Genomic DNA, 27,469 nt, shown 5'->3' with positions numbered 1-27,469 from the left:
TTCTCACCCAGAGCACAGCCAGCATACCCCCTACCTTTACATGAATTATAAAAAGGCACCCCTTACCTTTTGAGAGTAAGAATTACAAAAAGGGTGCTGCCTGCTCTGGGCTGATGAATCACAAAATGAATGGCTTAGCAAGTGGTAGGTGGCTAGACTGCCAGCCTATCATGCCTATTCTGTGAGTACTTGGGCAGTGCACAAACTATGAAACGGTGTTGTCTGGCACTTTTTTCATTATTGTCATCTCCACCACCCAAGTCCAAGCTCCAGAATCTTTCACCCAGACTGCAGCGGTAGGCACCAAGCTGGTCTCTGTGCTTTCCCCCTTGCTTCCACAGAGAATTCTCTATGCAAGAGCCTTAAAAATTTTAAGACAAATCATGCCATTCCCAAGCTAAGAATCCTTGTAAGACTTTTAGTCTCATTCAGAATAAAAACCGGCCAGAGTGTCTAACTTTGCTGTTCATCTTGTGATCCATGGACCAGCAGTGGAACTATCACCCAGAAACTTATTAGAAAGGCAGGATCTCAGGTCCTGCCCAGACCTAGTGAATCAGAGTCTACATTGTAATAAGATTCCAAGGTGATGTCATGGCACATTAAATTTGGTTGAAGTCTACCAACTTCAACAAAACCAAGCTCCTATCCTTTCTACAACCCCATGTCCTACCATCTTCACTTAGCTCTAGCCTCTGGGCTCCTCACTCCTCCTCAAATGTGGCAAGCATTGAGCTTTCAGGCATCTGCTCTGACTCTTCTCTTTGCCCCTAATGTTCACCCCTTAGGACATCTGACTGGCTCATCCCTTCACCACTTCCAGATTCCTGCTCACTGTCTTCTAAGGGAGCCCTGATGACCCCTACTTTCCCCTGCCAACTCGTGTTCTCCAGATTCCTAGACCCTGCCTTGATTTGATCATGACATTTATCATTACTTTATAAAGTTCATTACATTATATTATAGTTTACATGAAAAATTCCTCTCCCTTACAAATAGAAGCTCTATAACTGCAAGGACTTTGTCATTTATTTATTTCACTGCTGGATCCCCAAGGCCCAGCACATAGAAGGTATTCAATAACTATTTGATGAACAAGTGAGTACCTGAAAACAGTACTTCTAATAAACAGTGGCTTAAGCAAGTATCCAAACTTGTGCAAGGTTTTTATAGACCTTGAAAAGGTAACTTAGGCACTTCTGACTCCTAAAAAAAAATTAGCCATAATTGGCAAGTAACCTGGCAAAACTCCAGCATAAGGGGACAGATCTGTAAAAGACCAGACGACCTCAGGTAGCTTTAACTGTGGCCAGAAGATATGGAATAGTTTAAACCTAAAAATTACATGTGTTTAAATTTAGATATTCCTAAGGATGAAAGGAATCGGCAATAGCAAGTGCTAATGAGGATGTGGAGTAACAAGAACTCTCATTCATTGCCAGTGGGAATGCAAAACGGTATAGCCACTTTGAAAGTCACACATCTAAGCATTTAGCCAACTGATTGAAAACATATGTCCCACAAAAATCTGCACACCAAACTTTATAGTGGCTTTATAAATAATCACCAAAACCTAGAATCAACCAAGATGTCCTTCAATAGGTGATGGACATAAACCTTCAGTAAACACACTGTAATGCATCTGTTCAACAGGTGATACCAGAGAGCCATGAAAAGAAACAAGCTATTAATCAGTGCAACAGGAAGGCATATAAACCAGGATGGAACGGGCAAAGGAATCTAACTCTATTACAAATGTATGACATAACCTCACTGGAGGGAGTAAGGAAAAAGAGATGTTGATCTAAGTAACTTTGGAAATGACTGGAAACTGTAAGACTTCAAAACAAAAAGATCTGCACATAAGCACTATACTACATTAGTGAAGTTGTTCCTCATGGAGGTGTACATTGACAATTCTGAAAGTGCTGTGCTTGAGTATTTGGATTGAACAAGTAAGTAAATGGAAGTCTTCTCACTATTGGAGTAGGAGATGGCAGCAAAGCAAACGGAGAAGAATAAAACACGAGGTAACAGATCAGATTTGGAGCTATCAGTAGGAAGTCCTATTTAGCTTAAGATAGATAGTGTATACACACATGTATGTCCTAGCTCTTATTCCCTGAGAGGGTCCAGAAGCAATGAAACCACAGTAACAAAGAGCATATCCAGTTCCCAGATTGCAGTTTTTACTACTGTTCAACAAAAGGAACCAGAGTTTCTTGGAGAAATGGCTGGTTCTAGGACAGGAAATATACAAGATTAGCTAGAAGCATTTTGTGGCTGGGTGCGGTGGCTCACGCCTGTAATCCCAGCACTTTGGGAGGCCAAGGCAGGTGGATCATAAGGTCAGGAGATAGAGACCATCCTGGCTAACACGGTGAAACCCGTCTCTACTAAAAATACAAAAAATTAGCCGGGCGTGGTGGCGGGTGCCTGTAGTCCCAGCTACTTGGGAGGCTGAGGCAGGAGAATGGTGTGAACCCAGGAGGCAGAGCTTGCAGCGAGCTGAGACTGCGCCACTGCACTCCAGCCTGGGCAATGAGAGAGACTCCGTCTTAAAAAAAAAAAAAAGGAAAACATTTTGTAGTGCTAGGAAGTAAGGAAATTCTCAAAAACAAAATGATGAGGGTATATCAAAGGAACACAGAAGCCAACTGAAAGAACACCCAATGGCCAAAGATGGAATAATGTCTGCAAAAAATAAATAACATACTATTGGATAATAACCCAAAGTATAAGATATTCATGAGTCCATGCTGATCTGAATAAATATTTGAATAAATAAATAAATGAAGGGAAGAAAATATCTCCTGCACAGAAAAATTCCAAATAAGTTATGTAAATATTCCTCTCCTCAAGGAGATGGAGTGTAACTTTTCACCTCTTAAGTTTAGGCTTTACTTAGCGACTTGTCCAAAAGGCACCATATAGAAGAGGGAAAAATAAAAAAGTAACTGTGCAATGGAGAAGCCTCCCAGCACTACCCTAGCCAGCTGTCAAGTGTAAAAGGTTAACATCAATAGTGATGACTCAAACTGACAGTAAATGCCCTTGATATGTTGTGTTGGGAAGAGCACTTCACCTCAGTGGTCTTCCCCCCAAAAACCCCAGTCTAATCATAAGAAAAATAGGAGTCAAGCCCAAATAAAGAGCATTCTACAAAATCCCTGATTATGAACTCTTCAAAACTGCCAAGGTCCTCAAAAACAAAGACAATCTGAGAAACTATCACCATTCAGGGAAGCCTAAGGAGGCATGAAGACTAAATGTAATGTGGTATCCAGGGTGGGACCCTGGAACAGAGAAAGGACATTAGAAAACAACCAATGATATAAAAATAAAGCGCAGAAAGTAGTTAATAATAATAGGAAACTATTTGTTCAATAGTTAGCACATTCGTCTTCTGTCAAATGCGCCATAGTTGATGTAAGATGTTACAACAGGGGAAACTGGGCACTGGGTATATGGGAACTCTTTGTACTATCTTCGCATCTTTCCTGTGACTGTAAAACTATTCTAAAATTAAAAGTTTATTTAAAAAAAGAAAATATGGCTGAATATAATATGTTTTTCACTCTTCTTGCTAAGTTGTGTCATATCCCATTATCATTTATTAAGTATCCTAAATGTACACATACTCTTCTTGGTAGATTTCATGGATCATCATACTTAGTCTCAAAACAGCCTGAGGAGCTGAATGTTTTTCTCACATTTTACAGACAGAGAAATACAGATTATATAAAGGGCCTGGGGCCATGCAGTTAGGAGTTGGGAAGGTGGAATTCAAACCTGTGTTTGCTGACCCCAGAGCCCACACTGTCCAATACGCCTTTCTGAATCCCAGGATATAATTTCTAAAATGTCTAAAATGCCATGGGCAGAAAAAGATAAAAAAATTTTATCCACAGTCCTGAAAAAGTAGTAGCCTTAGCACTGTGATCTCCAAGAGAACAAGAGTCAACTTTGGCAATGCTGTGGCCAAGTTATATTTGGACACATTTATTAGAAGCCTGAATCTCCCTGAGGGACTCCCACCCTCTAAGTGGGCACCAGCACTGAGTGACAACAGCAGTGTAAGGTCCCTGCAAAAACACATGGCATACTCTAAATGGGTAATATGAAGAGAGTTCAGTAAAGGTTTTGTTTACAAAGGTGTTGGCTGGAAGTGGAGAAGCCACAAGGAATAGTGCAGCACCCTTGAGCTAGCAACAGGAGAGCTGTTACTACCCCCTAACCTGAAGGGAGCAGAGGACAGAGCAGTTGCTGGAGGCTAAGAAAACAAACAAGGTGAGAAAAAACAAGAGGAGCTACAGACTCTGCAAGGACAAAACCATGGGAATCAAAGGCTCCAACTTTTACTTTTCTCCCAGCCCCTCCCCTACTAGCCAAACCCAATCAACAGATCAGCAGCCAATGGGCAAAGGAGCCTGAAGATGCAGCCAATACGGTTCTGCTTCCTGGAGCTCACAGCAGGATAAATGAGAGGGGAGAGAGAACCGAACTGGATGGGCAAACAACAGCTCTTCAACACACAAGAGAAAATGGCTAGCTGTCCCACCTACACATAGCTAACACTGACTCTCACTGTGCTGGGCTTAGAAGGTCCATTCTCATGGCCACCACTTTGGAATTTTAGGCTGTATCCATTTAGATTCATGAAACAGATCACCTCTCCCCTCCCACTGGTGGGGATGCAAAAATGCTGTTTAAATGTGCTATATATTTCCCTCTAATTCTAATTCACACAAACACAGACAGACTGAACTGTGGACACTAATTTATCTAACTGCCACAAACACAGGTGGCTACTCCAACAGAAGTTTTATCAGTTGAAGGGGGCTGAAAAGAGACAATGCTTGTTAATTGATCAGTTCCTGACCAAACCCAGTCAGAAGCAAATAGGTAAAGGAGCCTGAAGATGCAGTCTATATGGTTCTGCAATAAAAATAAGAACTGTATGGAATCATTTATACTTTCAGCATTTTTTCTAGGGTGAAGAAAGAAAGATCAGCTATGAGCTGGGTCTTTGAAGGTTTTTAGCTCGGTATAACAGCCTGCTTTGTGAACATCATTCAATTCTAACTTAAATTTGTTTCGCCATCACCCCAGAAAGACACCTGTGTTCCCCAACTCCAAGATCATTTCCACTGAATGACTGTAGGGACACCATTTCCCTAGAACAAAAAATGAATATAGAATGGGCTGACCTGCTGGCCCTGACCCCAAGGCCTGAAGAAAGTTGCATTTATCACTCTCTGGCAGCAGCATGACACCTCATTCTTAATAATTAAGCAAGCTTTTTTACTTAAGGAGACTTTTGAAGTGACCAAATGGAAAAAGTGACTTCAAGAAAACAAATGCAAATATCTGAGGAGGTCCAGGTTATCTGTAGGAAGGAGGATCCATACTCTCCTCTTCAATACAACCAGTACAACCTAAAGCTCTCAAACAATTCCCAGGATCCAAACACTCCAGCTGACTACCTTACAAAACACCATCATATTATGGAAACACCCCAAGCTAAACTTTGATATTCATATTGGTCTTTATGGCCTTAAATTTAATAAAGAAATCACTCTGTTTTCTCCAGCATTAACATCTTTAAGAATAAACCTCAAATGTAAAACACACAAGGGTAAGGGTGTGTGTGTGTGTGTGTGTGTGTGTGTGTTATGTGTGTGTGTGTATGTGAGTTCCAGTACATTCACTTAATGCATTGGTGCTAAAGAATGAAGCCACGAACCAACATTAAGTTTCAACCTCTATATAGACACATTAATTCATCATACCTTCACAAATAATTCTATACGGAAGATCTTTGCACATGAGGAAGCTGAACATAGAAAGGTAATTACATTGCTGAAGATCACACAGCTATACATGACCAAAGCAGTATTCACAGCGCATGCACTTTCCAATGCACCACATTACCTTCAGAGGCCATACCATATCCAGCTTTGTACAGGAGTATTTTCATGTGAATTTTATATGTCAACTTGACTGGACTAAGAGATGCTAGATACCTGGTAAGACATTATTTCTGGGTGTATCTGTGATGGTGTTTCCAAAAGACATTACCATTTGAATTGATGAACTAAGTAAAGTAGATGGGCTTCACCATTATCACTGGGCCTCATCGAGTCCATTGAGGGCCTCGATAGAACAAAAAGGCAGAGGAAGGGTGAATTTCCTCACACCTTGAGCTGAGACATCCATCTTCTCTTGCCCAGGCACTCCTGGTTCTTGCGTGTTTGAGCTCAGACTGGGCCTTACATGATCATTGTCTACTGATGCTCAGACCTTTGGACTTGAAGTGCATTTCACCATTGGCTTTCCATGTTCTTCAGCGTGAAGATGGCAAATTGTCAGACTTCTCAGCTCCATAATCACATGAGCCAATTCCTATAATAAATCTCTTCTTACATATCTGTCTTGCTCTATATATAACCTATTGGTTCTGTTTTTCTGAAGAACCTTGATTAATACAAATATATAATCTAATTTAAAAATTCTCTATTAAACTGCCAGATAAAAATTTTATCTGCATATTCTACAAAACAGCCACAGTAGACATTTAACTTTCATAATCCCTAAAGTCCTCCACACATAGTTCCACGTAAAAATTTATTTTAGTGCAGACAGATATTTACCTTTAAAATTTGACATGTTCCCTCTTTCCTGATAATAAGAATTTTGCAACCAATCATAATATGCCTCCTGGACTTGACTGCCAGGAAAGTCAGCATCAAATTTAAGATTCAATCACAATAGTTATATTGGGGTTCTGGTAGTACATTCACTTCTTCCACCTTTTCATGATGTTTAGTGTTCATTACATTAATTTTCTGTTTGCTTATTGAAAATTTGGACAGAACAAATAAACAGTCTTATATATATGTGCATGTGTGTGTGGGGGGGTGTATTTATATTCCAGGAAATATGACTTGATCCATAATATATCTAAATTCATGAAATAGGAATCTATAATATCAAGGATGTTACTAGGTAGTTTATCAAATGATTTTATGAGCAAGCATCTTTTCCTTGATCCACACCATGGCTTATAATTTTTATGAGCTTAGATTCACTCTTTGAAAAATAATAATGTTGACTCTGTTGTTAGATATTAGCTCTGATGTAGGCAAAATGTTTCGTAGCATACCCATCATGAGGTGATAATAAAGATCTAAATAATGGTGTTAATAATTCATTTGGTTATATAGTAAGTGTCTCTGTAAGTGAAGAGGGAGGTCTCACATTTCTAAACCATTCTGTTGCAGTTCAGCGGGTGAATTAAATATTTAATGGGTTGCTTAATATTTCATTGTAGACAAATCATAGTAGGCTTTGCCCACTCATGGATGCAAAAGCAGTGATCAAATACTACATATATATATATGTATCTATATCTATATATATATATATATATATATATACATGAACTTAATTCATAAATTATTTTTAAAGGCAATATAATCAATAGTACACATGTAGGGATACCTGAAGGACCATAACACCAGGTTATCACAAAGCTGTACAGCATTTCAATTGTTGAATATTTTGTTATCCTCTCAGGAGGGCCAACTTGGGGACAAGCACACACTTTTTATTCCTGCTGTGTGCATTTCTGAAATCAAGAGAAGCTATCTTTATTGCTCATGTTACAAAGGAATTCAGTTCTTTGGCCAAAATATGCTGGCTCCCTCTCTACAGTGTAGCTTTCCTCTTTGCCTTCACTGTACACATATTGCAAAAATATATTTGGAAATAAAAGGAAGTGAATTCTCCAAGGATCCACGGGATTATATTGTCTCTGCTATTCTCACTTTCTTTCCTACATGGTACATTTCTGTCAGCTTTGAAAATTTCTCCTGATGGTAATTGGCAGTTTACCCCATTAACGTTCCCCTTATATTTAAAGTGTTTTCCTCATTACCAGCTATTTCTTATTCTGTCCTAATAATGGGGAAGAATAATCCATCTCTATCCAAGTTACAATGATTCAGGGAGGTTTACAAGGAATTGCTTATTAAACAATTATTAACTGTTCGGAAACCACACATGCATTTGTGTTATTGTAACAGCCACTCATTTCAATACAAGCAGCTCACTAAATATGCATAAGCCATTTCTCCACAATAACAGTTTAACCACCATGTCTATATTATGCAATCAGAATGAAATAATGCTCTGGTTTAAGATGCTATCATCTCCTTCCCTGAAGTCTCCTCTTAGCTCTAGCACTCCAGATCACAGCATGTGCTGAAAATTACTGCCTTCGTTTTAGCCATTCACAGCTGCACAGTCACACCCTGCCCTCAGACACAATTCCACTGGCTTGCCAATTGCATTACAATACTATTCAAACCATCCTCCTCACTTTCAAAATGTCGTCTTATACTTGTTACAGCCTCTTTAATGGGCCCTTCCTTTGCTCCACTGCCATTTTTCTTCTAATACAGATGCTAACCAGAGAATATCAAAACAGCAGAAGAGGAAGAACAAACTGTTTGAACCTTATTTAAAAAGGTAGTCATGACTACATCAGACTGAGGCCAAAATAAGCCTTTCTGAGAAGCGTTGGGATAAAGCAGCCTAGCCCTACCATTTTGCTTTCTTGACATAAGGTTGCATTCTGGAACCCTACACAATGCTGTCTCAAATGATTCTAGATACAACCAAGTCTACAGAATGGAAGTTGAACTTTGGAGGTCTATTCCAGAACGTGCCTACCCAATGCTACCTCAAATGATTCTAGATAGAGTAAAGTCTACAGAATGGAAACTGAACTTTGGCGGTCCTCCGTTTTCCTCATCTGTGAAGTGAGAAATTTTAACAGAAAAATGTTTCAAGATTTATTTTGGTCTAAAATTATTTGTGTCCCTGATTCCCCAGTGTTCACAGCCAATTACGCTGCAAGTTACATCATTTGTCAGAGTAAATATCTCTGTATTCCAGGTGATCAATTATTTGTGAAGGCAGAGATATGCAAACCATCAAGACTTAGGACTATTCCTACAACGGACATATACACAGTGGGTAAAGAGGGGCAAAGGAAAAAAAAAAACTCCAGGTCTACCTGGCAAAGTCATGAAAGTCTTCATGAATAAGGTGACTCTGGGTGTGTTGTAAAAGAAGTTAAGAGTTAAGAGTTTACTTGGTAAGCTCATTCCAGGGAACTGCATAGGCAATAAAAAAAGAAAGTAAGTTTCTAAGATCTACAAAAGTGCTGTGTTATCTGAGATGAAAGAAAATTTAGGAGAAAAAATATTGAGAAGTTAATCTCTCTCGCTCTCTCTGCCTTACCATTTTATCTCACAGTTTCTATAGAGGCTTGACCCATCATTCCAAATGCTAACATGGAAAACAAGAAAAAATTATGGAAGCCCACACAAATCTGCAGTTACTTGAAAAACGGCTCATCTTGCAAACATTTTATTTCTAAATACAACAATTTTAGTAGGTTTGATACAAGTTGAACAATACATTAAATAGTTTCACCTAACTGTGTGATTACCAGATAAAAACACCCATTCTCTATTGGTTGCCAGTTTTAAGTTTTCTATTCACATTTGGAAGCCACAAGCTGGACTATGCTACAACTCTCTTTGTGGGGAAGATAATATGAAATATTCCCCTACTGATGGATACTTATTGTAAGCCACAGAGAGGTGAAATAAGCCTTGAGATGATGGAGATACAGTTTCAAATCCAGACAGCCAAAGCCAAGAAGCCACACTACTTAATATGATGCTTAATCACCTCCCTAAAGGAGGAGGTAATCACAAAAAATAATTATTGAAAAAAATAGCAGAAACTGATGCAAATATAATGACCGTACAAAATTTGGTGGTCTGGGAGTTGAAAACTATTTGAAGTACATACTATGTAAATGACTATAGAATCTAATTAACGTGAAAAAAATTGAGGGTTCAGATACTAACCAATTAGCGTTTCCTTAAATTATAATATACACAATTGTTTTTTAATGAAATCAATTTTCTATAAAGCACCACATATCAGAATATTTCTTACTCCCCCTAGAGTGAACACATAGCTCAAAGGGAGCTCTATATATTTTTTAAGGTTTTCTTCTTTCAATTACTTTAGTATCGGGATATTGACATAGTTATTTCATGGGCACAATGATTCAGTCATGTCATGTTATTGAGGGCAGAAGTAAAACCAAAGTGACCCATCTTGGGATCTAGAACAATGGAGATGCCCTTGAATGTAAAAGATATATTAAATAAGAATGGGCATTTAAGAATAATTTATATGAGGTTATAGAATTCATGTTGATCCCATTGAAAAAGTGATATTCAAATCTCTGAAAGTTCTATTTCTTTCAAATTAACTCAGGTCTAGGAGAAGCACTTCACAGTGATTAAAAAAAAATGTGTAAAATATACATAACTATGTTTTTGGATGTGTGTCTGTGTGTGTGTGTCTGTGTGTATGTGTAGTCAAACATTCTTTGCAATTATAAATTAACTTCAAATAATCAAATGTTAATTAGTTAGAGAGGAAGTAATGATTTGCAATATAGCTGACCTGAACTGACCTGAATTAAAGTACAGACATGCTTAGGATGCAGGTTAGTGCATTTGATGGTGAAGTTGGATTACAAAAAAATGGAATCTATGAAAACCATTGAATATGTAAGCATTTTTGGTCACCAAAATAAAATATATAGGCTCTAATTAATGGTTCTAGCTGTTCAAAAAAAAATTTTTTATTTTGCAAAACTTAAATGTTAAAATCATTTTTTTCAATCTCCCAAAACATTTACAAAATACATTTTGTAAGAATCTAAGAAATTGGATTATTATAGTGGAGGGCAATAATGACACTGCAGTAAAATCCCATGGCCAGCCAACATCTTTTTTGCTATGTGAAATAAATCATTTTTCTTATTCAACTAACAAAGAAGTGTTACATAGCAAATCTAGATGAAAGATATTGTTGCTGGTTAGTAAAGGAGAATAGAAAAAGAAGTTCTTTCATCAGGAAAGGCAGCATTAATCCTGCAAAGGGAGACTTTAGATGACCCTAGAAAATCTATGGATTCACTTTGAAAGCAGCTATATGAAAGGCTAGCAGAGCAAGATGCCAAATATTGGCAAGGGAATCTCTGGGCAAGGCTTAGAGGAAGTTAGGGAATGTGTGTAGACTACAAAACCAAAAAGAAAGCATTGCTAACTACCTCTATTGTCCTTTGGTCAATGTTTATGGGAATTTGGGTTTATGGGAATTTTCAAAGGAAATTGGCTGGGTAAACTGCAGACAAATGGTTTTTTTCTTTTAACTAAGTTCCACAGAGAAAGGTCACAATCAGTGTGGCTTCAAGCAGTTCTGATTTTGCAAGAGAGTAAAAATGTTTACTGGCCAGTTTGGAGGTGGTTGCTTTGTTTTGTTTTTAGTGCAGTGTTGATATCAGGTCAGTGGTCCCCAACCTGAGACAGTACCACCTCTGGAGGGAGTTGTTAACTAAAAGTAGAAACTACCATTTAGAAGACAGGGAAGCAGACAGGGGTATTAACCATTCTGGAATATGCAGAATAGTCTGACAGGTGAAGAACTGTCCCACTCAACATGCTGTTAGTGACTCCTTTAAGGAACACTGAGACCTTTCCCTACCATCATAATCACTCCCTTCAAAATCCAATCTATGACGTCTAAAGCAATCCGTAACTCTATAATCATGCAAAGAAACCAAAGAACTGAACACAAAGTTTTCAAGGAACTGTTCCCAAGTGGCTAGGAACCAGTCAACCCTAGCCTATCATTAAAGTAAAGGCAGGCATATCCTAATGTATAAAATACGGGTTGCTAACATGCAAGATTTGAGGTACCCAGACTCTGAACCTTGTTATTCTAATGAGAGTGGAAAAATAGTCAAACTGAAAGAATCAGGTTTTGAATAAAGGGTATAATTTTAGAGCTCAGCATAGTGTGGAAACCAACAGGCATCCTTGATTGTAAGGGCCCAAGAAATGATCATCCAAGTAGGAAATGGTCACAAGAGAGCATGGGAGAGAAAAAATAAGTCTATTGGAATGCATAATTTTGCTAGATACTTGTCTAGAATTATAGTAGCGAGAAAGTGACTTGTCTCATATATAAATCACCTTCAAATAAAAGTCAGACATAACAAACAGCAGGACAGAAAATTCACCAGGCCACTTAGTACAGGTTTGCAACAAATCTCATATAAAAGTTTTGATATTAAATAACTGTACGTATTTGTGTATGGTAGAGAGTACTTGGCAATGTCATTTTCCTTATAAGGTGCTAATGCTCTGAAACAAGCATCACTTGGTATCAGGCTACATGCCTTGTTTGAATCATAAGACTGAAGGAAAAAGAATAAAAAGAAAACCACGACTTGTCCCCCAATGGTTCAGAAAAATGCAAGTGCCAACACTCAATAAAAATGATTAAAATGTGCATTTTAATTGTATTGCTTTCCATTTCACCAATCTCAAAAAGATCATGAACAACATTATGTATAATCAATGGCCTATCCAACTGCAACGCATGAACAAGATCATTTTAACTAAGCCCTACTCTATGGTCTTTCTGTGAAGTTCCATCTGCACTAGTAAGACTTCACTAGGCAGACATCTTCTTTGAGTTTATTCACTCAGATGGAGTTGCCTATGGAAAGACTTACACCTTCTCCAATTGTTTTTAAGTCCGTTCATTCAAAACATGGAAGGGTTATTTAATTTGTGTCATTTAGTGACTTATGGACTTCAGAGAGTGAGAGAAAGTGTTTATTTACATCTTTCCTTTGACTTGAGGGAAGAAGAGGATGATGGTTATCTAAACCAACCAGCAGAAACTTGAATAATTACAATAATTTCTCACCCACTCTCAATAACTTGTTCCAGCATTTGAAGGTCTGTGATATACAGGAGAGTCTCTCTATTGTCCTTGAAGGGTGTCCCAAGTGAACAAAATTTGGTTTCTATAAAAAAAGTTCCAGACATTTCACTTATTCCTAATTATTATTTCTTTTCCTGACAAAAACAAATGAGTCTTCAGTTTTTTTAGATTGTGTGTGTGTGTGTGTGTGTGTTTGTGTGTGTGTGTGATCAAATATGATATCACTATCTTGGCCAGTAAAATTGGTAGTTATACCCTCCTAAGCTCTTCCAAACCTTATTTATGGTTTCTTCATAAATGTCCCAGATATAGAAGCAGAGAAAGTTATGTTTATAATTTTAAATTACTATTAAAAAACACAAGTCTTTAAAATGGAAGCTTTTTAAGGAGAAAGATAAATTCATGACTTCAGTCTTCACAGAAATCATACTATAACATGCTTATAACTTCATAATGGGTCTTTTTCCAAACCTAAACGAATATTGACTTTAGAGGAACTCAAAACTCCCAGAATTGATAAGAAGCACAAAGGTTAAAATACTGGGGAATACTTCAGTTTTATAATTTAGAAATTAGTCTCTGAAAATCTTGAATTAGATTTTATCACAACTGAATGACTCTCTACTGCCACCTACAGGTAGCACCCAACATTCATAATCCCCTCTGAAAAGGTTTTAAGTGGGGCCTTGGTAGAGCTAGTCTAGTTTCGAAAGAAAACTCCTCAGATCTGTGTGAATTAGATGGCTGCAGAGGCTACTGTTAAAGTTCCACGGGCGCCAGCAGGTTTCCATGTGAGGTCAAAATTTACAAGCCGTCCCACGAAGAAATTACCTGATCATAGGAAAACGAGTGAAAGTGTCCTCAAAGAACTGTGGATGCCATTTCCCTGCTCAGGCCAGCGTCCCTGGCAATCAGCTTGCCATCCTCTATGCCAGTTTCTTTAACTTTTCTCCCTCATAAATAATATTTCCTGTCTTGTGTTTTTAGGATAGTTGTAGAAGTCATGGAAACCTGTAGAGGTCCCACAGAAACTACTTTTAAAAAGGGATACATTTCAAAATTCATACCTAAAAAAAAAAAAAAAAATCAAAAAGCAGTAGGAGCAATAAAGTCTACATGAACTAACATTTCAGAGAGGACAGAACACTTTATAGGTGAGATGAGGGTAAATGAGAGTAAGATATGATTATGTGTGTATGTAATATGCAAATGAGGCTGATAACCAAAGGGGAAAAAATAAAAGCAGACTCACATATGATCCAAGTATTAGAGTTAACATCCAAGGACTTAAAAAATGTATATGATAAAACTAACTCAAGATAAACTATAATAAGTATGCATGCTGAAATCTCTCCAGTAACCACTAAAATCATAAAATAATGCATAACTAAAAAGATTAGAAGAGAAAAAATAGAATAATAAAACACTCATTTAATTCTCAAAAAGGCAAGACAGAGGGGTTAGGAGTGAGAGTAAGTAAAAGATGCAACAAATAGAAAATAAAGGCAAGATGGTAGACCTGAACTCATCTGTGCCATTAATTGTATTACATATAAATGGATGAATAGTCAAATTAAAAGACAAAATTTGTCAGAATAATAAAAATGACAATACCTAACTATTTGCTGGTGTAATAGGCAGGATAACGGCCCTCACAAAGATGTCCATGTCATCATTCTCAAGACCTGTGGATATGATACCTCACAAAGCAAAAGGGACTTTGCAGATGTCATTAAGCTAAGGATCTTAAAACAAAAAGATTATTCTGCATTATCCAGATGGGCCCAATGTAATCACAGGAGTCCTTCTGAGTGAAACAGGAATGCAAGAGAGTCAGCATCAGGTGGATGCAACGTAAGGAAGCCTCGAACAGCCCCTTTTAAAATGGAAGCAGCCGTGAGCCGAGGAATGTGGAGAGCCTCTAGAAGATGAAAGGCAAGAACATGCATTCTCCCCTTGACACTCCAAAAGGAATACAGCCCTGCTGACACCTTAGTTTTAGCCCAGTGAGGGCCATTTCGGACTCCTAACCTCCAGAACTGTAAGGAAATTCATTTATGGTGTTGTAAGTCAACGAGCTATGATAGTTTGTCGCATCAGCAATAGGAAATTAATACAGTTGGCTGTAAGAGAAATATCTTAAATATAAGTATATAGATAAATTAACGGTAAAGGATGGTAAAGGTATATCAAGCAGATATCAACCACAAGAAAGCAGGTATGGCTATAGTAATGCTAGACAAAGTAGACTCTTGGACCAGAAGTTTTACTGCACATAAATAGGAATATTTTATAAGTATACAAGTGTCAATTTAACTGAAAGACATGGACATCCTAATTCTTTTTTAATCTGAGGGAAAAAAATAGAGAACTAGACAAATCCACTATCGTCATTGGAGATTTTAACAACTCCTTCTCTCAAGAACTGAAAGAATGGCAAACAAAAACACTTAAGGATGTAGAAGATGTGAAGAACACAATTAGCTAAACTGTCCTAATCAAATATATATAAAACAATACTCAACAACTGCAGAATCCACATTCCTCTCAAGGGCATATAAAACATTTCCAAAATAAAGCATGCATTTGGTCATAAAGCAAAACAATGAATCTCAAGGGATTGTATCATACAGATTATGCGCTCTGCCCCCAGCGGAATTGATTTAGGAATAAAAAGCAGACAGACAACTAGAAAAATCCACCAACTTTTTGAAAATTGAGTAATATACCTCTAAATAGGAAAATAGGAAAAAAATGAAATTACAAAATGTTTGAAGTGAATGAAGATAAAAATATAATATATTAAAACTTACGGAATGCAACTAAGGCAATGCTTAATGGAAATTTTGGCTTTACATGTATATATTAGAAAAGTATAAAGGTAGACGATCAATTATCTAAGCTTCTGCCTAAAGGAAAAATAAAAAAAAAAATTTGAAATTTAAGAAAGCATAAAAAGGAAATAAGAAAGGTAAGACAAAAATTAATGACACAGAAAGCAGATATACAGAATTCAATATAGTCAGACTTTCTTTGAAAAGATTTGCAAAATTTTTTTCTAGTCTCACATAGCAAAGCTGAACAAGAAAAAAAACACAAAGCACACATATCAGGAATTATGAGGGGCATCACCACATGGAAATAGATAATGAGAGAATATTATGAACACATTTATAGCAATAAATCTGTCAAACTAGATGAAAGGGATACATTCACAAAAAAATACAAATTACCAAAATGTATGAAAAACAATGAAAATTTGAATCCATAATTTAAAACCTTTCCAACAAAAGCCCAGAAGGCTTTACAAATGAATGCCTCCCAACATTTAAGGAAGAAACAACACCAAGCTTAAACATACTCCCTTATGGAATAAAAAAAAAAGTGAAAATACTTTTCAATTTATGTTATGAGGCTAGGATAATCCTGATACTGAAACCTAAAAGGGATATTACAAAAAAAGAAATTACACATCATTGTCCCTCATAAACAAAGATACAAAAATTCTAACCAAAATATTAGTAAATGAAATGCAGCAATATATAAAGAGATGACACAACATGATCAAGAGGTTTTTATTCCAGTGATGCAAGATAGGTTTAACAACCAAAAGTCAGTCAACATGGCATAAGTAAGACAAAATCTGTGAGTTTTGGTGTATCAAAATTAAGTAACTTACTCTTCAAAGATACCACTAAACAAAGCAAAAGATAACCCCATGCACTGGGAAAAATATTTATGAACTATGTACATGATAAAGGACTTCCAATTTTTAGAATGGGCGAAAGTTGTGAATAAACACTTTACAACAGGAGATATACACTAATGGAAAATAAGCCATGAAAATACGCTCAACTTCATTAGTCATGTAGGCAATGCAAATTAAAACCAAAATGAGATACCTTACATACACACAAGAACAGCTAAAATCACAATGAAGAACATTACCAAGTATTGGCAATGTTGTAAGGGAACTGGAAACCCCATTCATTACTGGTAAGAATGCAGAATGCTACTGCTATTTTGATAAAGAATTCAGGAGTTTCTTAAAAGTTAAACATATATTAAAACACAGCAGTTCTACTCATATATTATTTACTCAAAGAAAAAGAAAATATATGCCCACACAGAAAGACTTGTAGCCAAATGTTTATAGCAGCATTATTCATAGCAGCCAAAAACGGAAACAATTCAAATCACTTTCAAATGGTGAAATAATCAAACTGTGACATATCAAGATAAAGGAATACTACTCAGCAATACAAAGGAATTAACTACTGATAAATGCAGTAACATGGATGAATTTTGAAAACATGCTGGTAAGAGAAAGAAGTCTGACACAAAACATTGCATTTGTATGATTCCATTTCTATAAAATTTTCAGGATAGGCAGCGGGGATAGGAGTATAGAGACGGGAAAAAGATCAATGGTTGTTTGGGTATGAAATGGGGATTTATAATCACAGAGGCTGATTAATGGGGAAAATAATCCCAGAGGAACTTTGGTTTAATAGACTTTATTTATATATATATATTTTTTTTAATTATACTTTAAGTTCTAGGGTACATGTGCACAAAGTGCAGGTTTGTTACATAAATGGACTTTATTTTTAGAGCAGTTTTAGCTTCACAGTAGAACTGAGAGGAAACTACAGAGTGCTCACATCTCTCCATCTCCCCATCAGCACAGCCTCCCCAGCATTCCACCCACAGTGGTACATTTGTTACAATCTGTAAACCTGCATTGGCACGGCACCATCACCCAGAAGTCCATCGTTTACACCAGGGTTCACTCTTGGAGTTGTACATTTTATGAGTTTTGACAAATGTACGATGGCAGGTATCCACCATTCTTGTTTCATACACAATAGTCTCACTGCCCTAAGAATATTCTGTGCCCCGTCTATTGATCTCTCCCTCCCCCAGAACCCCCGGCAACCACTGACCTTTTCACTGTTTCCATAGTTTTGCCTTTTCTAGGGTGTCATATAGTTGGAATCATTCATTATGTTGCCTTTTCAGATTGGCCCCTTTCACTTATAATTTGCATTTAAGTTTCCTCACAGAGGAAATTTTAGGGGGTGATGGAAGTGTTCTAACCCTTGGATTGAATCCAGGAATTTCAATCCTAGATTGTGAAATGCAAAAATACTCAACATCATTAGCCATCAGGGAAGTACAAATTAAAAGCACAATGAGATGCCACTTCATACCCAGTAGGATAAAAAAGACAGATAATAACAAAGGTTAGCAAGGAGGTGGAGAAATTGAAACCCTCATACACTGCTGGTCGGAATGTAAAATCATGCTTTGCAAAACAATCTGATAATTCTTCAAAAGGTTAAACATAAAGTTACTATATGATCCAGAATTCCCATCCTAGGTATATACCCAAGAGAAATGAAAACATGTCCACACAAACACTACATAAATGTTCGTAGCAGCATTATTCGTAACAGCCAAAAGAGCAGAAACATATAAATGTTCACCAACTGACAAATAAAATATGGTGTATCCATACAATGGAGTATTAGTAGACAATAAAAAGAAATAAATACTGGTACATATTCATGAACACAGATGTACCTTGAAAACACGCCAAGTGAAATGAGTCAGTCACAAAAGATCATGCACTGTATAATTCTATTTATATTAAATGTCCAGAATTGGAAAATCTATAGGATCTATAGGAACAGAAAGTAGATTAGGGTTGCCTCGGATGGGGGGTGGGGGAGGGAGTGGAGTTGAGAGGAAACGGAGAGTGATTGTGAATGGGCATGGGGTTTCCTTTTGGATGATGAAAATAATTTAAAATTTATTGTAGTGATGGTTGCACCACTTCATATATATACTAAACACCATTGTATTGTACGTTTTAAATGGGTAAACTCTTTGGTATGTGAATTACATCTCAATAAAGTTGTAATTTTTTTAAAAACCCTGTTTTTTTGATGTCATTAAAATAAAATTACTCGGTTGTGGAGGTGGTTGCATAACTATTCCTTGCCAGGTTTCCTTGCCCAAGAGCACTGACTACTGGTATTAAAAAGTGTAGTTTTGTATTTTTGGAGGGGAGAAAACCTAGAAGTTGCTATATCTTCCGATTTTATCCTATTCATTTATTTCTGTAGGATCCTCAATTATTCCCTCTTTCTTCTTTCTTTCCCATTATCACCAACTCTCCAACGGAAGCTCCCCATGTCAAGTCACCCTTCTCCACCAGATGCAATGTCTTCTTGAGATAGCCATGTCATGTTCCACAAACATTCCAGTTATTTCCTTCCAGTGCCCCAGTAGCTGGCACACCGGTCTACAAAGTCTTAGACCTCCTCCTAAGGCCTCCAATCTCAGTGGTACTTTCCCTCTATTGAGTGATTATTTTCTGTTTCCATCAACTCCCGCTGCTTCCCCCTCCTCTTTTCTCAGTTTCCTCTGCTACACTTGGGTGTTTCTCTATTTAGAGGTAATCTGCAGTTTGTAGTGTCCTTGGTCTCTAGGTTGTGTTGTGATTTTATTTGCTCTTTTTGTTGATCTGTATTTTTTCTCTGGAAAACCTGGGTGCATTTGGATTAGACATCCTAAGTAGCATTTTTACTACCCCCAATATGCTAACTATCATGGCAGAGATAAGTATAGATTACAGTCTTTGAATCTCCAAAAACTTTCATCTTTTTATGGAGAAAATATTTTAACACAGACAACAGGAAAACAAGATACAAGGCAGTATATAATTGAAAGCTCTATTACCTACAGAAATTGTAAATGTTATAGAAATTTGCAATAAAAGTGGAGATCACTGGGACTTAAACTATTGATAAAACATTCATAAAGAAGGCAGGATTTTACTTCAACTTTGATAAACAAATGTGATTTTTTATAGAATTGAAATCTAGATTTTTAATAATATCTAGTTCAGTAAGTGTCAGGGAACTATTTGAATATTTTGAGATATTAAATAAGGTGGTTTTCTTTTATTTTCCACTCTTCTCTATTAACTCAGTGGGGTTTGTTACATGTGGTGAAACATAATTCATCAAAAGCGAGGACTGGTGAAGGCAAATCAAGTTTCAAAACCTATTCTCTAAGGAAACCCAGGGCAAGTAGAATGTATAATAAACACACACACACACACACACACACACACACACACACACACACACATACAAACCAGGAAAGATTCCCAAGCACTAGGAGACCACAGAGAGTTAGAAACGGTGAGCTTACAATTTGGTAAGGACCTGAGAACAAAGCTCCTTCCCTTCCCAGGCCATTAAAGATCCCTAATGGGTTTAAGAAATAAAAAAAGACAAAATATGTCTACAGAGGGCTCCATCTTTTCTATCAATTAAAATTGAAGGGTCCTTTGCTCATGCAATGAGCTTGGTATAAAGTAACATATTTCTCATTTTCTAAACTAGCCCCTCCACAAAGAGTTTGTGGTATCCATTTTAACTTTGCTGTTGTTTAGATACAAAAACCAATCTTGCAAACAAAATCAGTTTTTGTAACATTTATTCATCTGTCCCTAATTCCCCATAAGAAAATTCATTACTCTCTCCTCTAGAATCTGTCCCTAATTCCCCATAAGAAAATTCATTACTCCCATAAATGTCACATACCAAGTTGTACATTACTTATTCTTAAAGTATCTATTTCCTTGATCAGGTTGTAAGCATCTTGAGAGCACACAGCAAATCTTTTTATCTTTGTATGATCAGCTTGGTACAGTGTCTGACACACAGGAGTTCCTTAGTGAACTAGACTGAAATTACTTACTGTACATTTCAAAATAGCTAGAAAAGAATAACTCGAATGTTCCTAGCATGCACAAAACATAAATATTTAAGGTGGTAGATATGCCAATTACCCTGATTTGATCTTTACATATTATGTGAATGTATCATATTATCAGAGGTACCCTGAAAACATGGATATTTATTATGTATCAATAAAAGCTAAAAAATTAAAAATAAAACTAAGTAGTGATCATCAGCTCTTTAGGACTGGGAAACTCACATTCACCTTTTTTATGTTAAAAAGATAATTACTTTTTGCTGAGGACAGAAGCATAGAAAGAAATGGCCTGGAAGCAGTTTCAAAAACTATCAAAACTTAAAAAACCAAACTGTTATAATTTTAATTATTCAATCCTGGCAATAATATCCCTTTAATTAGTGATTTTAAACATCCTTACATCTCCAAGAACCTAATTTTGTACTGAATATGGAAATCTAGAGGTCATTTCATTTAATAAACACATACCTCCTAATCAACTGCATACTAATGAAATTAATCTAAAGGCTAAATTTCAATTATGAATTATAGACCCTCATCTCTGTTCCTTGATTGCCCGAAGAACCTATATCCGGAAACTTCCAACACATAACAAAATGATCTGCTGAAAATAACATCTTTTTGAAGATCAACTTCATTCAACCAGGTAAGGAGAAAAGAGACATGCCTCTAATTCTTAATTTTTATATAACACTCCTTATGCAAAATAATGATTTACAACCACCTATTTGATAACTTGGCTTACTTAAGGCATGTTGCACAGGTTTAGATGCTTAAAATGAGCCATAAAACTTAAGGTTTGTAATTAAGGCACACACTTCAGCAGGAGTATTTATCCTGCTTTAGTTCTAAGAAATTAATTTGAATTGAAGAGAGAATGGTTTCTTCTCTCAATTCATAGCTCTCACAGTTTATTCTAAGCATGTACTCTCCTAAGGAAAAAAAAATCAAATATAAAAGAATATTTTTTTCCTAAGCTGAGTAAGACATACATCATCTGACATTTATACTTCAGTTGAAAATTAATTTGCATGACTATAAAGCAAACAGATTGTGTTCTTTCACAATGGGGCACTGCAATTCGAACAACTACTTCAAATAGCATATCTGGAAAAAATAATAACTTAAAAGTCCCAGCACACTTTCAGTTAATTGTTCCAATAGACCACTAGTATTAACCTCAGAGCAGAACCATACTCCAATTGGAAGAAGTCCTTTCTCATTCCTTCAATCAATTGTGATGTGTAGTGTATGCATAACTCTAGTAGCTTAAGGTCTCTCCCAACAGGCACTTTAACCCCATTCTGGGTTAGCAGTTTACTTCACTGAATCACAAAACTGAAAGGAAAATCCAGATGCCTTCAAGTCAACTATGCGTAGCTGAACACAGGCTTGAAATTTCTTAACTTTACCCTCCAGCTGGCTTCAACACAATCCTGCCTTATACTCACATATCTCATTTCTCCTCTGTATCAGTCAGTTTTGGTTAAGCTGTGCCGCATTAAGAAACAAAGAAAAATCTTACAGGCTTTCAACCATAGGTTTGTGTCTCACACAGGCTACACACTAATCACAGATCTGAGAGCCAGGTTGAAAAAGCAGCCTCTATCTGGGACATGGCAGCCTTAGGGCAGAAGGAGAAAATAGCATTAGGGGAACTACACAATGGCTCTTAAAAGTTCTGCTTGGAAAAAATCACTCATAATATCATCTCGTATTTCACTGGATAAAGCAAATCACACGGCCAAGCTATGTACAAGAGGCTCCTGGAACAAGGGATAGCAGTATATTTCTAATAATATAGTGAATAATAAGGTTAATACAATCTACCATACCCACTACAACCATAAATATTTATATTTGCCAAGAAAAACTTCAGATTCTACTCCAAATCTCCAAGAAATTTTGAATCTTAACATCCAAAGGGACAAAAAGACCAGGGAAGCTGGTTCCTTTTGTAAACTTACATTGTAGGCACATTTTATAAAGCAACCTAAAAATCAGTCCTTGAAATTCTATAAGAATCCAGTACCATCTAGTCCTTCCAGCAGCCTGAGAAATATTCACTGTGCCAGAGCAGAGGGTAACTTACTCTTGGCAAACAGAAAAGAATAATTTACACCTAGAGAGCTAAAAAAGAGAGGGCTTATGAAAAAATTGTCAGAGCTCATAAAACTCAGGTACTTAATCAAAAGTATACTATACAGATATAAAGAAAAAAATATTCCAACTCAAAACTTTCCTTGAAAAAAAAAGAATCATCCAACTTCAATTTTTGAAGCTTCTTGGATTTCATTTTTAAGGTGCTCTACATTTTCTGAATAACATTGGATTATGAATTCCATCATTTTCTAAATTTTGACTCTCCTCCTTACATTCATCCTGGAAACAAACTCAAAGTATCTTGTTAAAATTACCCTATGCTTTCTTCTGAATTTTAGGCTCAGTTCTTGATACTTCTGGCAACCTTGTGTGTTTTGGCCACCAAGATACGCCTCACTTAAAGACTGCTAAAATCTGCCACCCCATTAACCCAAACAGAGAAAGCTGATGTACCCCCTTTTTTTAAATATACTATGCCAATCTCCATCCCTACAACATACTTAAAGGTTCCTTTTGATTCAAAATAGCTTTATGTATTTTAAATGGTGCTAAAATTATTAGGTGAATGACTGATAAGAAATCATTGACACTTATGTAATGCCAAAACAAGCCTACACACAGAAGAAAGTAATTTCTTGACAGAAGGGGAAACACATAACTGCACAATGGAAATATCAGTGTCATCGTTTTAATGCAGCCATTATTTTTAGCATCACAGAGACCATGCGCATTCCGATATGGTGCAATCTGAATTATACAAAATGGCCAGTGAAGCCCAAAATGTTTGTTGATGAACATTTTAGATGAAACGTCTGATTAACTAAATAAATACAAGAGAAACAAGCCAAGCAAGCAACACATTGAAGAAGCAATCAGACGAATCCAGGAGGTGATATATTTCACAGGAAAACTGAACAGGTCTCTTCAACAAGCCAACATCATTAAAAAATAGGCAGCTCTTAGGTAAAAGAAACGTAAGAATCATAACAAGCAGAAGCAATACATGGTCCTCTTTGGGATGCTGGACAGGAAAAGCAGCAGTGAAAGACATTTTGGTGACAACTGGGAAAATGTGAATATTCTTTGGTACTACAAGAGATGAAAATATATTTTTATAAATTCATATATACATATATGTATCCCGACAGACAGATCAAAGTGAATATACACTAAAATGTTAAAATAGTTATCTCTACATGATGAAATATGACTTTTTTCCTTATTGTTGCTTGTCAGTATTGTCTAATTGTCTACACTGCATATGTACTGCTTCTGTAATAACACAAGACTGTGTTTTAAGGGGTTAGCCTCAACATGATTACATGGGCAATACTTTGAATTACAGCCTTGAGTTTGTTTTCTGATTTTATTTGATCCTTGTGTGTCAGTTAAGCTTTTTTCTGTCTCTAAACTATAGCAGGGAGGGGAGACGTGGAGGGAAAAGAACTCATTTGTTTGACTGGTCACTGGGCTTGGTCCTTGACTTAATCTACTACATTTAATCTTCATAATAGCCATACAAACTGGATATTATCATCTCATTTTACATTTTATAAAACAGGCTCCCAGGAGTTACCCAACATGGTTTAAGACCATGTATTGGGTATCAAGTGAGGCATTCTTATCCAGCTTTACTGAATTTCTGAACTGGGGCTGTAAGGGCTTTCCTGGCAATCCCAAAGACCTCCACCTAATGAGTTGCTCATTGCCTCAAGGGGAAGTCTGTAAGAGAATCAGAAAACAGAAATCTCAAACTCTTTACTTTTGGTTTTGCAGATTGGTCTTGTATGTGTGTTTGAAACAGAGCAGACATGTTTAATGGAAAACAAGAGCTGGACGCAGTTTGGGTTTCTATGAAAAGGAATGGTGGAGAGCACTCAGACCCCGGGAGCCCTACCCTGCTTTCCTTCTGGGGTCCTCCAAGATGAAAAGTGGCCCCTGCCCCCACATCTCACTGTCCTCATGCTGCTGTGGCCTAGGTGGCAGGGTAGTGACAGCAGCCAGGGGCCAGGCAGAGGGGCTACACTGCCTCACCAGCTCTCACCTGAGGGGGCAGGGGGAACAGCCAAACATCATCCTAGTGACAAGAAGGGCAAGGTTTTGACAGAGCAAACAGCAGACCTGATGGATCTCCCAGTGCTAGAGGATGCAGTGGGAAGGGCAGTGTGGACTTAAGGACAACAGAGCACATGGGCACTAGGATATGCTGCAGAGGCCAGTGTGAGGAAGGCTTGACAATACCCAGGAGCAGCAATGGTTTAACACCTCAGAGGATGCCAGCTCAGATCATGGCGACTCCTGCGGGCCAGAAGCCCCTCCCACAACAAGTGCTACCAGGGGAGAAAGGTGGGAGTAACGTCCAGAATTGAATGATTAAAAAATATGTATATAGACATAATGAAGTTAACCTACAATTCGCTCAGATTACATTTTCTGCCATTAGGCTGAATGGCATTATGAAAATAGAGATTGTTGTGCCAGAGGAAAAACAACTAAGAAATTTCCTTATTTGCATGCATAAGTATGTGGCTTAAAAATATTGGTAGTAACTAGTATAATAATTTATCCCTGTTCACCGAGCCAGTGGATGTCACTGTAACTTGCCCTGAAAATTGCACTTCACAGTGCTACTAACAGAGGAAAGGTTAACAAATATTTCATCATGATGACAATTTTATAGACTAAGGATAAAAAAGTATCTTGCATATAACACCTTTGAAGCTCAGAACTAAATATTATCAGATAGAAAAAAAATTCAAGGTTTTGGAAATTTAAGACACATTTATTAAAATTGAATTGCATTTTATTTTATAATACTTCCTTCTTGAAGGAATAAATTCATCAATAATTTAACAGCCTTCTATTTGTGCATTTTAAATTTTCTTTAACATATTTTACAAAAACAAAACAAAGAATGGAGCCTACAAAATAAGTATCATCTTTGCAATAATCTAAGCCCTTTAATGTCTTACAAAAAAAAATCTGTGCCTAGCCATTTCTGTATCAGAGAGCATTGTTGTTCTAAATGATAGAAGGAATGAACCCAATAAAAGGCAGCCCAAGTCGAAAGAATGTTCTCCATCTTGCAGAGTCTGTGCTCAAAATTGTTATTTGTAAAAGCTCCGTTTTGATTACTTTTGTTTTGCCCTGAAGAATACTTTAATATTCAGCTAGAAATATAATTTATGAATGACAATATCGCCTACAAACTGCAAGAAAAATAAGACAGGGTAAAGGTGAGTTGTACCATATTGCTACTGTGATTTGAAACTAAAGAGAGACCACTTCTTAAAAAAGTATTTCACATGGTGACTCATTAGGAAACAGAAGTTTCCTCACGACACACATTCTTAGAACACACCCTCGGGTTCACTGCATCTATGTGGCCTGTGCTTCACACTTTTAACATAAATAATCCACTCACCAGTAAGTTCTCTCAAGGAAACTCTAATTAAAGTCCTAACTGCCATGCATTTCTCTTACGAAATTGATAAAGAAGATTCTCACAAACTGATTCACAGGCAGCATTGACACCACTGATTAACTAACTTGTTGAAAAGGAGGTGATGAAACAGTGGGTTCCCACCAGTCATTTGCCTCAGGGCTCTCTACCTTACTCTTCCTCTCCTCTGTGAGGAGGGGAGCTGATTCCTGCAAATTACAATTCCCACACTCCCCTTCCAACTAACTTCTGATTATGGTCTTCCAACTGGAGGGCCTGGCAGGAGACTGGGGGTGGGAGGCCAGGAGAAGCTCTTAGCTTTTATAGTCTCTCTACCTCCCTTAGGGTAGCATTTTCAGCAGTGCTGTGACTCCTTCAGGGTTCCAGGTCTCTCTTGGTGGCTCCAGTTCTGGGCTCTGCTAATTTCACCTCCTTCATTGGTCTCTCCTTCCTGCTGTAGCTAAGCTCTGAATTGTTTCACCATCTTCTGTTTGTATTTCAATTGTCAGAAACATCTTTTGAATGAGTACCCATCTTAAATTCCCTTTGGTTCAATGAGAACCACGTGGCATGTACTCTGTTTTCCCAGCTCAGTTCTGCCTGATATGAGAACCACATAGATAATTCATGAAGAAACCATCCCAAGATTTTGTAGCTAGGTAGAATAACACACTAAGCCACAATCAGCCTTTAACCCTTTTGCTCACAAGGTATACGGCAGGTATAAGTGTCCTGAGAAAACAAGATGAGAATGGACAAAAAGACTCATTCATTCATTTTTCAAATACCAGGCAATGTGCTGGATGATGAGGATACAAACACGAGCAAAAGCAAACACAGTCTTCACAGTGTCTAATATAATGAAGAAGATGAGCATGCATGGAAAATCATGCTACTCAGCGTAAGTTTGCAACAGCGTACAGTCAGTTCTGCCTGGATGTTTGCTCCGAAATGTGAAATTCATATATTAGGGAAAAATTTGAGCATAATGTGATCTTCCTCTGTTGAATGTTGTCGTTCCTCTATTTTTTCTTTTTTTTAATTGACAGGTAATATTGCATGTTTTTATCATATACAACATGATGCTTTGAAGTATATATACACACACTGTGGAATGGTTATATCTAGCTAATTAACACATGCATTAACTCACATAGTTATCATTTTTGTATTAAGAGCATGTAACATGCACACTAAGTTTTTCAAGAATACAATATATCGACACTAACTATAGTC

General features: G+C 37.0%; 1 protein-coding gene across 1 annotated transcript in view; it reads right to left on the bottom strand.

Annotated features, from left to right (window-relative positions):
• Nucleotides 1–27,469, bottom strand: part of THSD7B (thrombospondin type 1 domain containing 7B) — a 908,978-nt gene that overhangs the window by 864,422 nt on the left and 17,087 nt on the right. The window lies entirely within an intron of this gene.

This window comes from Pongo abelii, chromosome 11 (assembly GCF_028885655.2).
Source record: "Pongo abelii isolate AG06213 chromosome 11, NHGRI_mPonAbe1-v2.0_pri, whole genome shotgun sequence".
NCBI classification, from domain to species: Eukaryota; Metazoa; Chordata; class Mammalia; order Primates; family Hominidae; genus Pongo; species Pongo abelii.
The sequence above is the reverse complement of the archived record's forward strand: the minus strand, read 5'-3'. Positions and strand labels throughout refer to the sequence as shown.